Here is a 17,126-nt window from a genome sequence, read left to right as displayed (position 1 = left end):
TAATTTAAGCTCTTACCTGATCTTTGGTGGCGTTGACTAGTCAAACAGAGTTATTTGCAAATAGGTGCCCTAACGCACCTTAAAATCGTTAGGTGGTGACTCTTCTCTCTTAATACCCATTTAAAAGTGTTGTCACACGTCGAAGCCCGCTCTCGCAAGAAAACAGGGCGCGACACCTTGTTGTGAACTGCTTGATCTATGTTTGAGGTTACATAGAGGCTAATCCGCTGAATGAACTTGATAATTGCTATTTCCATAATGAAATTTTCAATTTGACCTATGATAGAATACATTGCACACCTTAGCATGTCATTTATACCAGTCCAGGAGTATGAAATCTAATATTTATTGATCATATAAATATATTTTTGTATATTTGCTTCTGTGTGATATGATTTTGACTGAATGCATATGACTACGCTCGGCGGATTGTATTATTATACTTGTGACCACACCTAGTAGATTGTGTTGTTACGCATGTGACCACACTGGGCGAATTGTGTAAATATACATGTAACCATGCCGGGCGGATCATATTGTTTTGCATATGACCATGCCGGATAGATCATATTGTTATGCATATGACCACGCCGGGCATATTATGATATTATGCATGTGACCACGCCTGGCAAATTCGTGATATTGAGCATGTGACCACGCCGGGTGGATTATGATATATAGCCTTTGACCACGTCAGGCGTAGTATGATCATTGCACATGACTATACCGTGCAGCGTGTGGATTTGGATCAATCCCCCTAGGGTCACCCTCTCATGTTTATCTCTTGATGGTGTACACGCTGATAGAGGAAAATTGTTCAGTGGTTTGGTACTGTATTGGAATTTCTGGCCAATGTTGTTTGGTTATTGCATTTCATCTTTACTTGCAATTTTCATGACTATTTACTTTATTTACTTGTATCTCATCTTTATATGTTGGATCATTGACTGAGCAGAGTACTTGAGTAACTGTGTGCACCAAGGTAGTTTTATCCGTGATTTCATGATTTGATCATATTCCTATTTTGTACTTGTTGAACTTATGAACTGTACAGGTTATAGCAAGTATCATTTATAACTCTTTCTTCTATTACCTCGCCGAGGTTAGTTATGATACTTGCTGAGTACATGGGGTCGGTTGTACTCATACTACACTTTGTACTTAATTGTGCAGATCCAGGTGTCGGACCCAGTCACATGTAGCGGAGTTTCTAGTTGAGTAGATCACCGGGAGACGAGGTAGAGCTAGATTCTCGACCGTAGTCTTGGCTTCTCTTTTCTTACGCATTGTTGTCTTTAATTCAGACAGTATTGTATTTGGCCTTTAAGACTTGTATTTCCGTTTTAGAACTCATGACTCTGTATTTACTAGTTCTTGGTGATTTATGATGTATTGACGTTATTCTACTATATTAAGGTTTAGACTTATGTTAATTCTGTCATTTCTGCTATTATGGTTCATTATTGTTAAGTCTAGCTTGCCTAGCATGTGCGTTGGGCGCCATCACGAATGGTTGGGTTTTTGGGTCGTGATAAGAAGGTCATGAGTACTAGATAGCAATAGACGATTTTAGATGTTTAGAAGAATGTTGACACTATTTTGATATCACCTAAGAAGAGCATATATTTCAGAAAGGTGCATTGTATTTTGACTTGCGGATGCTTGACTAGTATTATGATAATCGCCTGATTGATCGATTGTTGATATTCAGATTTGGCTATGTGGCACGAAAGAATTATGGAAGTATTTCTCACAAACCTTACAATAATCGGCACTCCTAGTGCCCCGACACTCCAAGTATCAACTCCACAGATACGGCCCAAGCGTAACATGGGTGATCACGTGACTCAGGAGGGATGGATCCAAATCCATATGCCAAAGCATTATAGCTCTATAATCATATCACCAATACCTCAGAAATCAATCATCAATCCGCACAGAATGCAAGACCATTCCATAATCATAACATCCTCATGGATAAATCATCTTGCCGTAATGATATCAATCGCACGACGTAAAACGTCGTGCCAATCTCTACCTTTATTAGAAATCCAAATGCAGCAATGTATGTATATGAACAAGAGATATGTATGTATGGCTCATATAGATAGAGAAATAAACATGCAAGGATGTATGTATGTATGTATATAAGTATGACTACGATTTTGACATGTAATCCAACAAACAAAATAGCCCATAATGTCCAAATAGGGAATCAAAAGCCTAGACATAATCTCTAGCATGAATAAAGTTTCTCAAGTAGTCATATAAACAATTAAAGCATATCACATGAAGAACATATATCCAAGCAAGGCATAAAATCGCCTAAAATCTATCCCCAAACATAGTATAACCTTAGTGCCTGCATATACGCTCATTACCTCACATATACGTCAATCCCAAATACGTAGAATTTGGAATATAAGTCCATTTTAGAAAACTTCCCTTAAGTCGAGGTTAAGCATGATACTTACCTTATTCTGGGAAAGTTTTATTCTTCGTCTATCAAACAAGCCCAACCTAGCCCAAAAAGTACTCAACAAGGTCAAACAAAGCTATAAAAACCAACTCGAAATGATAAAGCTTCAATCTTAAACAAAATTTCAAAAGTAAAAAAAAATCAACCCAACCCCAAATATGTGATTAGATTCCAAATGCAATTCTAAATCGATGTTCAAACCTTAAAATACATGTTTCTAAAGTTTTTGACAAAAACCCAAATTTCTTTTGTTCAATCTCATGTGTTGATATTAAATCTAGTGATAGAAGCATGTATAAATCACAGATTTAGAATCACTTACCCCGAGCTTGTTAATGAAATTCTATGTCAAAACCTTATAAAATCGAGCTCCCAAGTCTCCATAATGGTGGAAGAATAAATGGACTAAGTTTGAAATTCATCACTTTAAATAGGTTGTTCCCAGTGCCATAGCCACCACGGAGGGCTGAGCTGGGCACTGGCAACAACAGCTTCTCCTATTGACAACAAAATTCTTCCCAGACACCCTTCAGTAAAACAACCATAAGTTTTTGCACAGATGTTTGAATCAAAAATGGTTTGACTTTCCGAAAACTAAATTCAATGGGCTATAACTTCAGTCTTTACTTAATCTCCAAATTCGTCATAGATTGGGAGAAATACTCTTGTAAAGTCGACTGGCTCTAGAAAAGCCTCGTTTCAGCAACTTATTTCTCCCAAAACTTTCTCCAAACGCACCGAAACTCAATCAAGCCCATTAGGACTCTGTTCAATCATTCTAACAAGTTCTTTGTCACTATCAAAGATCTCACAAATGGTCGTGATGGAACCTAAATCTAACAAGCTAGGTAAGGCAACACTCGCAATCACGCAAAGCAAAACAAATAAAAGATGATCTACTGAGATGATATAGATAAAGCATAAAATAAGTCTCTCATCATCAACCAAATATGGAAATCACCATAACATTCTCCCAAAACCCGGTAGTGCAAAGTCATGAGCAACTACATAAAGTATAATTGCATCTCAAATATAAAAATACTATCCAAATCAAACAACAATAGAATACATAAGAAGGTAACTCCACAAGCTGCGAATCAAGTACATCAGCTCACCACGAAGTCTCCAATGAGTTGCTAAGTTCCTTCCTAAACGCTGCTAGGTCCAATACCAAGATCTTTACAAAAAAGTATAGAATTGTGGAGTGCAAATATAATATATACCAAGTAAGGATCAAGTCTAACCCAGATGAAATAGTGGTGAGGTTTAGAAAAAGGTGATACAATTCTAAAATCTAATAAGCTCATAACATTGTACAATAAATGAAGGAACAACCAAGAAATCACAGATACAAATAGTAAGGGATGCAATCAGCTATTAAGCATGCTTTTCAAATAAGTTAATCAAGATGCAAGTAAGGCATAGTATCAGCATATATGGATGATATGCACCAAGTAACATGTATATGCATGTCTCTACATGAGTCTACGGTATCAATGCATGATAAATATCCAAACCTTACAACAACCGACATTCTAAGTGCCCGACACTCCCACACGGCCCAAGGAAGAATGGGTGATCAGGTGACTCCAGAAGGATGGATCCAAATCCATACACTGAGCATCACATCTCCACCATATATCAATACCTCAGAAATCAGTCATCGAATCGCACATAATGTACCATTATGAACCAATCATAATATCTGCATTGAATGTCCCATCGTGCCAACCTCAATCCACAATGGAGTATGGATTGAGAAATGGACAGAGAAAATAAATACGGACATATGTGCATGTGTAGAAGTATGACTACAACTACATCTACAGCATATAAATCCAACATTTCGAATAGCCTTTCATGTCAAAAAAGGCATCAAAATCCTAGATATAATATCTAGCATGACTAAAGTTTCTCAATAATCATACAAACAAATAATTAGACAAGAATAGATATATCTCAAATAAAGTACAAAGAAGCCTAAGTTCAACCCAAAGCATGGTAAAATCTTAGCGTCCACATATACGCTCATTACCTAACATATATGTCGCCCCCAAACCTGTAGTACTTTGCACATAAGCCCATTTTTAATGAAACAATCTCTTAAATTAAGGTTAGACAAGCTACTTACCTTATCTATAACAAGCTTCAATCGTCCAATAAGCACTTCCCTCTATCTGTAACCTCCAAATACTCCAACTCTAGCCAAGCAATACTTAACAAGGTCAAATAAAGTCATTGAAACCAACTCCAAACAATAATTTTCAATGTTAAATCAAATCTCAAAAGTCAATAAAAAGTCAACTCGGGACCACATGATCGAAATCTGAATCTAAGGTTAGATCTCGTTGACCCATATACCCTCGAGTCCAAATATGTTATTAGTTTTCAAATTTGAGTCCAAATCAATGTTCAAAATCGCAAAATACACTATCTTAAGTTATAGGTAAAAACCCCAAATTTCACTCTTTTGATTCTATGTTTTCGGTGTAAATATCCATGGAGAATCAAGATACATTATCAAATTCAAGTAAGAATTACTTACCCTTAATATCGGGGTAAAATTCCTCTTCAAAATATCCTTTTCTCGTTCTCCAAAACTCAAAAATGAAGCTAAATCGCAAAATCTGGAAAAAAACATACCCCATGAGAAAATTTCTTCTATGCGATCGCGAAGGCCAACTGACCTTGCTCCTATGCAATTGCGACCTTCCCTCACACGATCACAATTCATTTCTTGACAACCTTATGCGATCGTGAACCCCTCCATGCTATCGCGAAGTGAAAAATCTCCCCTGCTCAAATCCTTCGACAAAGACACAGCTCCGCAATTGTGATTCACTGCAATGCACCAGCAAACCAGCAATTCCATCTTGTTCCAGAATGTTTTGAAACCACCTCAAAACTTACTCGGGCTCCTTGGGACCCCATCCAATCATCGTAACAAGTTCGTATGCCCTATAAAAATTTGTCCAAATGCTCAAAAACCAAAAACAACATCAAAACCAAGAATTAAGCATCAGAAAAAAAAATTCAAATTCTCTTAATTTTCGGCTAGAAGTGTCGAACCAACACCAGGCCGCCCAAGACCTAACCAAATATACATACAAGTTAAAAATCATCATACGAACCTATTGAATAAACATCAAAGCAACATAAGAAAGCATCAAATAGAGGAATGGGTTCTAGAACTCAAAGGTCAGCTCGTTACATTATCCACCTCTTAAACAAACGTTCGTCTTCGAGTGAGTTTAGAAATGTACCTAGACTACTGAAATAGTGTGGATATCTGCTCTACATATCTGATTCGGACTCCCAAATAGCCTCCTTGCTCGATTACCTTCTCCAAATCACCTTCACCAAAGCAATATCTCTTTACCTTCACTTCTGTATCTGCATGTCCATAATAGCTACTAGCTCTTCTTCATAGGCCAAATACTCATCTAAATGCACTGTACTGAAGTCTAGAATATGTGACTTATCTTTATTATACTTTGGAAGCATAGAAACATGAAACACTGGATGTACCCCCTCTAGGCTAGGAAGCAAAGCAAGTCTATAAGGAAACTCACCAACTCTCTCGAACACCTCAAATGGGACAATGAAACTTGGACTCAACTTGCTCTTTTTCCCAAACATCATCAAACCTTTTATGGTGAAACTTTCATAGGTACCTTCTCACCACTCGTAAATGTCATATCACGAACCTTCTTATCTGTATAGCTCTTTTACATACATTATGCAATCTGAAGTCATTCTTCAATGAACTTCACCTTTTCCATAGCAATCATATACCACATCTGTACCCGATAACCTAGCCTCACCATGATCGAACCAACGAATAGGAGATCGACACCGTCTATCATATAAAGCCTCACATGGAGCCTTCTTAATGCTAGACTAATTACTATTATTGTAAGCGAACCACCAAAGGAAGAACTGATCTGAATGACCTCCAAAATCAATCATATAGCTTTTAACATGTCCTCGTGAATCTGAATAGTACGCTTGGACAGACCATCCATATGTGGGTGAAAGTTCGTGCTCAGGTCAACTTGCATACTGCCACTGAACAACTCTCCAAAAGTGAGATGTGAACTGAGTACCACGGTATGAAATGATAGAGATAGGCATGCCATGAAAATGAACTATCTCCCGGATGTAAATGTCACGCCCCGAACTCGGGGAGCGCGACCGGCGCTCAACCGAGTGAACACGGTCAAGCAAGCATGTTAGATACTTTATACCCAAACTCACTTATGAATAAAGTGAATATATATTTTCGTTATTTAGACAATAAGGAGATCATGTATACAATACCAATTCATTACCATTAGTTACTTCCTTTTAAAGTCTCAAATTACACACATTTTCATGGTCTGAAGTGGAACAAGTAATTCAAATACAACATGACTTGTTTGATTTTCCCAGCACTAATATACAATCCACACTATGTCTACGGAGTCTCTAATAGATACAGAAGAGTACTATGATAATACCGGCAACAAGGCCCCGGCTATACCTCAAACACAATACACAAGGAACAAAAGATACATGACCCCGAAATAAAGTGGGGCTCACCAAGTTAGCTGGGAAGAGGGTGTACCGCTATCACTGATCAATGTCTTATGCTGTTAAACCACCTGCATCCATTGAAGAGGCAGCGCACCCAGCACAAGGGACATTAGTACACATCGAATAGTACTAGTATGAATGACAAAATACCCTCTTAATAGAATAATAAACAATACAAGCAAGAACAATCATAATATCAGTGGAAGCCATAAACAACATCAAACCTCAAATTAGGATCAAGGCAGTGTCCAATAAATTTGCATATCTTAAGTTGGGAGATCTTTAGTACCAATATGCCACCGTTTACAATACCAATACCACCATACTTTTAGCACGGAGTCCGATCACGACCCGATCGGCTAGGCCATCTCATCCGAGACAACAACCACAATCACAATTTCAATTACAATTTCCAGCACAATCACCACCATGTGTGCGGCATAGCGTTCGATCACGACCCGATCGGCTAGGCCGTCTCACCATAGTGATATGTGGGTCGACATCATCCTTTTCTACTAATTATCTCATTTCATACTTCTTTCACATATTTTTATTTTATTGGCACTAGGGGCCACAATTATAAAATCATTCTTGGCACATCGGCCGTATATAGTAATTCATGCTCACCTTTTTCACTTTCAAACATCATCATCATCAACAACAACAACAAGGCGTTTCAAATCAAGATTTTTAGTACACATGAGAGCAATTAAGAGTCTTAGGTACATAGAGATGTTTCACAAAATTTAGCATAATAGCCTTCGTTTGAACTTCACTTGAAGTCGAAATTTTTCTAATGCACAACCCAAACCTTGAACACATTTTCAGATGATAACATAACATGATAAAAGCCTTTGGGATACATATTGAACATATATCTTTCAACACAAGCTTATTCAGAATAGCCAATTTTATAATGAACAACTCGGGACTTACATAAATTACATGAATACCGTGGGATTCAATTCTAAGAGAGGAGTTTAGCCAACATACCTCGATTTGAACTTTCCTTAAATTACTACAACGTTACAAAAATCCTAGCAATCCCAATCTATTTTGAGACATAACAAAATTGAACACAAATTAGGAAGATATTCATGGTTTCAGCTCATTTGAGCATTTTATCAAACTCTAGGTGTGCAAATTTAGCTACAAGGTTCTTCTACAAGATTTTCTTCATTCCACAATCTAATATTTACTTATTTGAGCTCAACAACCTTCCCACAAACCAATCTTCCCACAAACCTTATTGGTACATGCACGTATATATAATACTCTCACACCTAAGAATCATACTATAAATCACTCATCTTTTACACCAAACTCGAAATTGAAGAATTGGGGGAAGAAATTCTTACCTCTTTGAAGCCCTAGCAAGATCCTTGTGAAATCTTCAAGCCTTGAGAAAGAATTGATGAACAAAATGGCTAGGTTTTCTTTTTCTCTCTCTAAGATACTCTCAACTCTCTCCAAAAATATCAGATGAAACCCTTAAAAATGACCCCAAAGCCTTTTTATAAAAATGGGATTGGGTTATAAAAATTAAAAAAATAAAGTCCCGACATAGATCTGCGGTCCACGGAATGGGCCGCATAATGGCCCTCCGGAACTGGGCAACACTACCCACTCTGCGACCGGTCTGCAGTCCGCAGACCTATTCTGCGATCGCATAATGGACCGCAGAGCCTTCTTCAAAAATTTCTCATGCTGGTTCTGCGATGGAATCTGCGGCCCACAAAGCGGTTATGTGGCCGCATAATGGACCGCACAATTGTCCTAAAATTTAGCTTAAGTTTCTGCTTCACTCTGCGATAGTTATGCGGCCCGCAGAGTAATTCTGTGATCGCAGAATAAACCGCAGAAATGCCCTACACTTCCGAAAAATTTCTTCAACTCCCCAACGCACTGATAAACCCAAAAAGTTCGAGCCAAGCTCGCCGCGAATAATTTCTACAATCCTCTAACACATAAGCCTACCTCGACACCACGAAACCTTAAATTCCTTTACGAAATTTTTACGGGGCCTTATAATAAAGCTGGGCTAACCTCTCCAAAGTATAAATAGTCAACACTAGTATGAAATATGCAGACTTGGTCAATCTATCCATAATGACATCCAAATAGTATCAAACTTCCTCAAATTACGTGATAAGCTTACTACAAAGTCCATAGTGATATGCTCTTACTTCCACTCTGGTATAACCATCTTCTGAATCAAAACTACAAGCAACACATATAATACATCCACACAAGATAATGAACCAAAGTATATTTTCTCTACCCTTGGACCTAACCAATTTGCTCCTCTACTTCTTCTCCTTCTCTTTTATCATCTCTATATGAGATTGGAATTACTCCAATTGAGCTTCAGTCTTGTTCATCTTCTCCTCTTATATGTCATTTTCAACCTTAAAAATCGCCCTATGCTTGTCACATTATTCAAAGCCTTCTAATGCCCTCTAAAGTTCATCCATTTTGTCAACCAGTTTTGGAATAACAAATTTCGACCTAGGATCAATTTCGCCATCCTTCCAAACCCAAAAGTCACAAGATCGTGGATCCTAAGGTGAATAGCAAAAGAAAATTAATCATTGATAACACCTTCAATTATTCACATTTCTATTATTAAAGAATCTTCACTCTTATTTACCTCAAAGTATAGACAAACCAAATATCTTCTTCCTGGGTTCCTTTGGGTCCAAGCTATTAACAAAGACAACATAAACCCATGGTTGCATCGAATTTCTCCATATGACTCATTCTCTTCCTTTTTCATACAAATCCTACTCAAATTCAAGCATTTTGAAGGTATTACAACAACTACCAAACAAACAAAAAATACCAAAATCAGATAATTTACTGACGAAATAATTAAAAGCATCAGCCATATTTTAGTGTTTAAATGAGAGATGGAATTTTAGGAGAAAGAGAAAACAATAATAAAATAGAGAAGATAGAACTTAATCAAATACACGAATGAAATTAAGGAAGAGAAATATTAACCTTTGCTTTCAAAAATCAAAATTTCAAAGGTCAATATGTTATAAATCATTAGAATATAGATGAAGAAGAAACTAGGATTCTTGACTTGGGTTGGGTAAAAAATTGTAAGAATAGATATTACTGTTGGGGGGTTATATTGAAGTTAAAAAGTGTAAAAAAAAATTTTGGGGGAGGGGGTGGGTTTAAAGCTTAAAAAGACAAAGACGCGCTCACAAAAGACATGCGGGTGACAGGGCTTATGAGAAGGTAAATAAATTCTTTTGTTATAAGAATAGTAGGATATTAGGTCACACATAAAGTTTAGGTGTATAAATGATATTTTTTTAGCAAATACACCACTAGGTAGAATGCCTAGTGGTTAATATATATATAACAATCCAAAAACAAAGGTTCAAAGATTACATATTGTCTCAATCCAAAGCTAAGCGATGAGCCGCTACTACTAGCTAGAAACTTTATGCTAACTATTACAAAGTATAGATGAAATAGCCTCTAATGTATGATGTTGTATGTATTCACGGGCCAAGTGCAAAACATCAATGTAGCACCTCAATATAGCACCTCTAACACTCTCACCGGGTATCAAGTTTTGTATTTCATAGGACAATGCAAGTGTGAATCTCCAGTCTACAACATCAACTTTTGAATATGTCTAGGTATCTACCATAACAACATTTCTGAATTCCTCTATATATGTACAAATGTAGCAGCTAAATAACCTAACCATTGCGTGGAAACCGTGTATATCATTGTATGTATCTTTCAGAAGAAGCCTGTATAGTTTAGTGTCCATGCAATTCAACGAGGCTGGGATTGAACCCCAAGAAATTAGGGTTCCTGCATGCATTTCCAGACCATACACTGTTACACCTCCCCAAATTGAGTATGTAACCATGCTAATACCACAGGACAAATCTATAAATGACTTTTCAGGACTAGTTTAATGAGTATTTTATGCCTTTTTTGTAAATTAAAATTTATCAAAGCACACGTATGCACACGGCATCACTAGCAAAGCATTCCAGCAGGCGGCTGCTGAAAAAGCGTGACTTCACACGCGACCTTTAGCGACCTTTTTTCCTTTTCGTTAGGTGTTGGAACTCTGCTGAGCTTTGAGCTTTTGGTCCCTCATTAACAGAAAATATGGGACCCTCGAACACTGTGCACGTGGCAATGAAACAGAGCACCAAACCCCACGGACGAGTAAGATTCGAAGGCCTGTCTCTGGGTCCCACAACTCTAATCAATTCATTTTGGACTTCTCTAAAATTTTCAAACAGAAAAAGATTTTCTTTTCTTTCCTCTACCCCACTTTTGGGAAGAGCCGTGGAAAGAGTGTGTTTTTGGGTGTGGAATTTGTCTGGACAGTAAAAGGAAAAGGGAATAGGACCCAGTTTTTATAATTTTTCAAGAAAGGAACCAATCACAATAAAGCCGTGTGTTAATCATCAACTGCTTTTCTTTGCTCATATCCTTTACTTCATTGTCGGGGACACGTTTCGAGTATCGACCTTACGTTGCTGGACCGTTTTCTCCTACTCCTCATTGGCTTGTGCTTTTTTTTTTTTTTTTTCTGATGAAAAACATTGGAGTTATTAATTTATATTTATTAAATAAAAATTAGAGTGAAAATGTCTATTACTAGTTTCAATATAAATGGCATTGTTTGATTGGATATGCTCTATGGAAAAAGAAAGATATAAACTTATGATCTTAAATACTCTAGTCCATTTTAACTGATTTTTGGCTCTTTTTACACATTAAAAATTCATCTTTTAGCATTAATTAATAATGAAATGATCATATTAACCTTAATTTATTTATTGAAAAAATAAACTATTCCTAGGCTCTTTACTCCAAGAACAATTTTGGAAAGAAGAAGTTAATTCATTATTAATATCTAAAAAAATTAAATATTGTGTACCAAAAAAAGGCCAAAAATCACTTAAAGTGGATCGAAGGGAATATAATATAAGATCTGTGTTGCTTTAAAATTTGCGAAACTTGTGATTTCATAATTTCATAATATTGCTTTGGCTGTAAAAGTTTATTATTAAATTAGAGATAAAATAAGAAGTTGAATATAAATTATTTTTAAATTTAATAATATATTATTCTTTTGAAACGGACTAATAAAAAATAATATTTTCTTTTTAGAATGAAGAAAGTATAGTTGTTATATTATTCTGTCTTTTAAGGTATTCGTGCACTTTTAAGAAGAAACAAAATGTAACAGTCTTAGTTGTAAGAATATTTGTCTAAAATATCTTTTATAGCTCGTTTAAACGTTTTATTTTGATTAACACTCTATAAATCAAAGCAGTACTGCTTTATTTGGAAAAAGTCATAAATATTTAATTTTAAAAAATATGATAAATACTTATTTTTCTAGAACGTCAACTACTTTAACCCAAACAATAATTTGGTGGTTTATCAACAAACTTCAATCTTTGAAGCATCTTTTAATCTGTTCTAACATCAACTAATGATCCATTCCGAAAAAATTTAAATTCAACATCCAAGTAAAAATGGTACAGTTAAATTTATACGTGGTTTCTAGACAAGTAAATTAATTCGATCTCGAAATAATAAAAGAATTGAAGAAATGCGCAATACTTAGCCTTGAGATGAAGATGAAATAGCAAAAACAGTAAATCCGGGAGCAAGGCTTCCGGGCGCAACAATAGTGAAATCGAAAAGTAAGAAGATAAAATTGTACAGAACTCTGAATAGATTATAGCGTAAGTTTGTCAGAAAATTCTTATCTTTTACAATAATAACAAAGCTCACTATTTATAGTTGCACCTAGGGAACAAGCTCCTAGGATTATGTCCTTATTTAATGTCAATTATGAGGGACATTGAAGAATGTGTAACGGTGAGCATAAATGACAAATTCTTTATAACGGGCAATGTACTAAATGCTGCAGAATATTCTCCATTAAAGGCTACCAGGTGACAGGTATTTATTGCATCTTTATGAGCATTAATCTTCTCAGTAACAAATGAAATAGTTGTCTTCGATTTTAGCTATCCACTGTCTTCGGCTCCACGTATCATTCTCTTATGCAATTATTTAGTGTAGCATATTTTTACCGTATACAGATAGTCCCTCTGCTTTCCAGTGACATAACCTTGTGTCATCAGAAAGTTGGCAGAAACATTCTTTTTGGCGAGAATTTTTCTGAGCCCCTCTGAAAAGCTTCTGACGGTTGATTAGAGGCACGTCTCTCTGCATTTAATACCCCGAACACGCGTCATCCCACGATTCAACATAACTTTTGCCAGTTATCGAGGTAATTATGGTTACGAATTTAGCTGCCTAAACCTTTACTTACACGCATCAACCTCCTTCATTCATACCCCATAATTCTCCAAACACTCTCAAACTTTCTTCATTCAATTTGTACTGCTCCTCCTACAGTGAGTACCATCATCCCTAGAAGTCTTGTCACAACTAAAAACTTTGAAAAGAAATTTCCTTCTGTTAGCCCTCGTACATGGGCCGTTAGCAGATATCCTTCTTTTATCCGTCCTTCCAGCATTCCAGCTGTGAAGGAAGATTATCGTTGCTAGGATTTGGACATTAACGCTCCTGATCTAGCGGAGCGGGTAACCTTACCCAAGAAGGTTCTTACGTACTTCTATATGTATCCCTTCACTTTGGGGACATTTTCTTTGAGCGGAGAGCTTGACTCTGTTAATGCGGAGTTTTGCCTCCGTTACCAAGTACGTTTGGCGCAGGTGACTCCCTTTGTGTGGAGGACGATTGCTTGCCTTCGGTGCCTGTGCCAAGAAACGGGGGAGGAGCTATCTCTAGCTCATGTGATGAACCTTTATTCCCCTAAGATCTTCCGCGGGGTGGGGGGTAGGGGTGGGGGGTGATTAACTTTAGCAAACGAGGACGCCATGCACTGCTATCCAGCATGGATGATGATAATGATCGTTGGTGGATGGAACGGGTTTTTTCAGTTGCCACCAGTGAAATCGTCTCAGCCTCGGCTCCTTCCTTCCCGGAATTGTGGAACCACACTCGTAAGTATACAGTTTTCTTCTACTCTTGTTAAAGATCCTTTCCTCGTCATTATTAACTTTTCTTCCTTGACCTACCTCAGCGACTCGGTAGGTTCCCCCTAGGGTTGAGGGCTTGGACCAATAGGTTCAGAAAATTTTGGACGTTACTACGTCCGAAACCTGCTCGTGGAAAGAGTTGTCCTTGAAATATGGGTAGAAGGCCAAAAATCATGGTAAGTTTAACTCATCATGTCCTTACCTTTTCTTATGAGAAAGTTATCTGATTTTTCTCTCCTATTGAATATAGGTCTACCCCATGGCTCAATTGTCGTCCCCGATGAGGCCGTTTTAGCTGATCCTATTGATGCAACAAGGCTTATTCTCATATCATTTCTCATATCATTCCCCCCAGTGTTCGAATGCAAAAAATACGAATTGGAACACTGAAAGTTTTGCACCTTTGAGAATTCCACTAATTAATTGCTAGATAATCTTCAGTTCGGTAACAAACATTGTTTTCCCTTAGGAATTTATGCTATCGAGCCAAATACTATCTAACAAACCCCTGGTGGTTTGCACTTGTGAACGGTTGGGTAACCTTTGCTTGATAGCAAACTCAATTTTTCGATGAAAATTTTGCTATCGAGCCAAAGATTATCTAACCGCTCCGGAGTGGTTCTTCGCTTGTGTGCCTTGCTATTAAAGGTCTTACTACTGCTGTTGAAACTTTCTTCGTAGTATGCTTTTCGTTGCTGCCTCGTTAAAAATCTGCCAGAAAAACCCAATTGCGACAAAAACTGGACGAAGGAAAAAAGAGCGGAGCACATACTTTCAGTACAGGCGATGTTTGTCAGCAATAATATCTCTTGAGGTGTGCCACATTCGAGTTGCTTGGCAACTTTTCTCCATCCTGATTCTCCAACTCGTACAAACCTTTCTCGGTGACAGCTGAAACCCGGTAGGGGCCTACCCAGGTTGGACCTAGCTTTCATGCGTTGAGTTCCCAGGTGTTTTGAGTTACTTTCCTTAGAACCAAGTCTCCCACTTTGAAATAATGGAGGTTGGCCCTTCGATTATAATATCTTTCCATTCTCTACTTCTGGGCTGCCATTCTTATATGTGCCAAGTCCCTATGTTCATCGAGTAGCTCCAAATTGACTAACATCGCTTCGTTGTTCGTCTCTTCACTTGCCTGGAAATATCTCAAGGTAGGCTCTCCTACTTCTATCGAGATTAAGGCTTCTACTCCGTACACAAGGGAAAAAGGCATTTCTCCTGTGCTCGATTTGGCCGTTGTTCGGTACGCCCATAGCACTCCGGGAAGTTCCTCAGGCCATTTACCTTTAGCCGCTTCCAACCTCTTCTTGAGATTTTGTATAATCACTTTATTTGTTAATTTCGCTTGACCATTTTCCCTCGGATTGTCACGCCCCAAACTCGGAGAGCACGATCGACGCTCAACCGAGAGAACCCGGCCGAGCAATCCTGTTAGATTACCTTCTACCCAAACTCGTCTATCAATAAAGAGGAGATGTACTTTATTAATCAAACACTGAAAAGATTTTATTAACAACTTCCATTTCATTCACATTAGCAGCTTCATTCATAATTTCCAAAAAAAGAAATATAATGAGTTCATAGAATTAATGAAAACATGATTTCTAAATACCAACATTTCTAGTTCAATTCCCAACATCAACCACAACCCACAACCTATCTACGGAGTCTCTAAGTACAATAGAAGAGTAATATGGAAATGTCGGAAGGCTATACCTCAAAATACAGTACATGAGAAACAAAAGATACATGACCCCTGAAATGAAGGGGGCTCACCAATTCATCTGATCTAAGAGTACCGCTATCATAGATCAATGTCGCCTGTTGTAGAACCACATGCATCCATTAAAGATGCAGCGCCCCCGCAAAAGGGATGTTAGTACTGTCGAATAGTACTAGTATGTAAAGCTAAAAGTTCTTTTTCAAAATAGGATGACCATGTAAGAAAAGACAACACATAGAAACGGCAAGTCACAATCAACAGTATCCAAATGTCCAGTTAAAACATAATAATTTTCAAAATACGAACTTTATATACAATTTTTGGTAGGGAGATCATTAGCACTGATATGCCACTGTCTGTGTTAGCACGGCGTCCGATCACGCCCGATCGGCTAGGCCACCCCCACCCCCCACGAACGATATGGTTTGATGAGTAATGCGAAAGAAAGTTACCAAGAGTAGTAACACCATGTGCGCAACATGGCGTCCGATCTCCACCCGATCAGCTAGGCCACCTTCCCACATATGCCGTGTGGGTTAACTTTTCCAATCCACAATTATTACCAGTTTCATCCCAATTAAGGGGAATAATATCATAATTTCTCCAATATTTCAATCTCATCCCAAATAAGGGGAATAATCACAATCCACCTCTACACCGGCACATGTTGTTTCAGGTGTGGGCCTTATGACCCACCCTTCCTGGATTTTGCTAATGATGCTCCCAAAAATATTTTTGATTTGATTTGCACACAAAGGTAACATAAATACAATTGTACTCACCTCGAAATTTTCATATTGTATAAATTCTTATTTGTATTTCCAGACACTCACAACAACAATATTTCCTTGGCTCATTGGGTCATTCACAAGATTCTTTATTCCCGGCACAGTGGCCGTATTTCATATTCCACACTTTCACCTCTTTCAATTTCATAGATCACCGTCAAATATCAACATATAGAATATTTCAACAATCATATAACTCAAATTTATTAGTAATGAGAACTTTAAACACAAAAGGTTTCTTCCTAAATAATGGCGCATACCGATCAGCAATGAAAGCACACATCAAATCATAAGCAATCAATACACCATATATTCTTGCAATACTCTTTCCCAGAAATGATAATATACAATTTCAACACCTGAGTAAATAAGAACTCGAATCATAATGGATATATTTGTAAAGCAAATCATTAGTTAAAGCAGTCACTTATGGGCATGAATTGAGTACAAAGCTTTTAGGCAAATCTATTTTCGAAATCATTTTTAAA

The sequence above is a fragment of the Nicotiana tomentosiformis genome, chromosome 7 (genome assembly GCF_000390325.3).
Source record: "Nicotiana tomentosiformis chromosome 7, ASM39032v3, whole genome shotgun sequence".
Classification (NCBI taxonomy): Eukaryota; Viridiplantae; Streptophyta; class Magnoliopsida; order Solanales; family Solanaceae; genus Nicotiana; species Nicotiana tomentosiformis.
The sequence above is the reverse complement of the archived record's forward strand: the minus strand, read 5'-3'. Positions refer to the sequence as shown.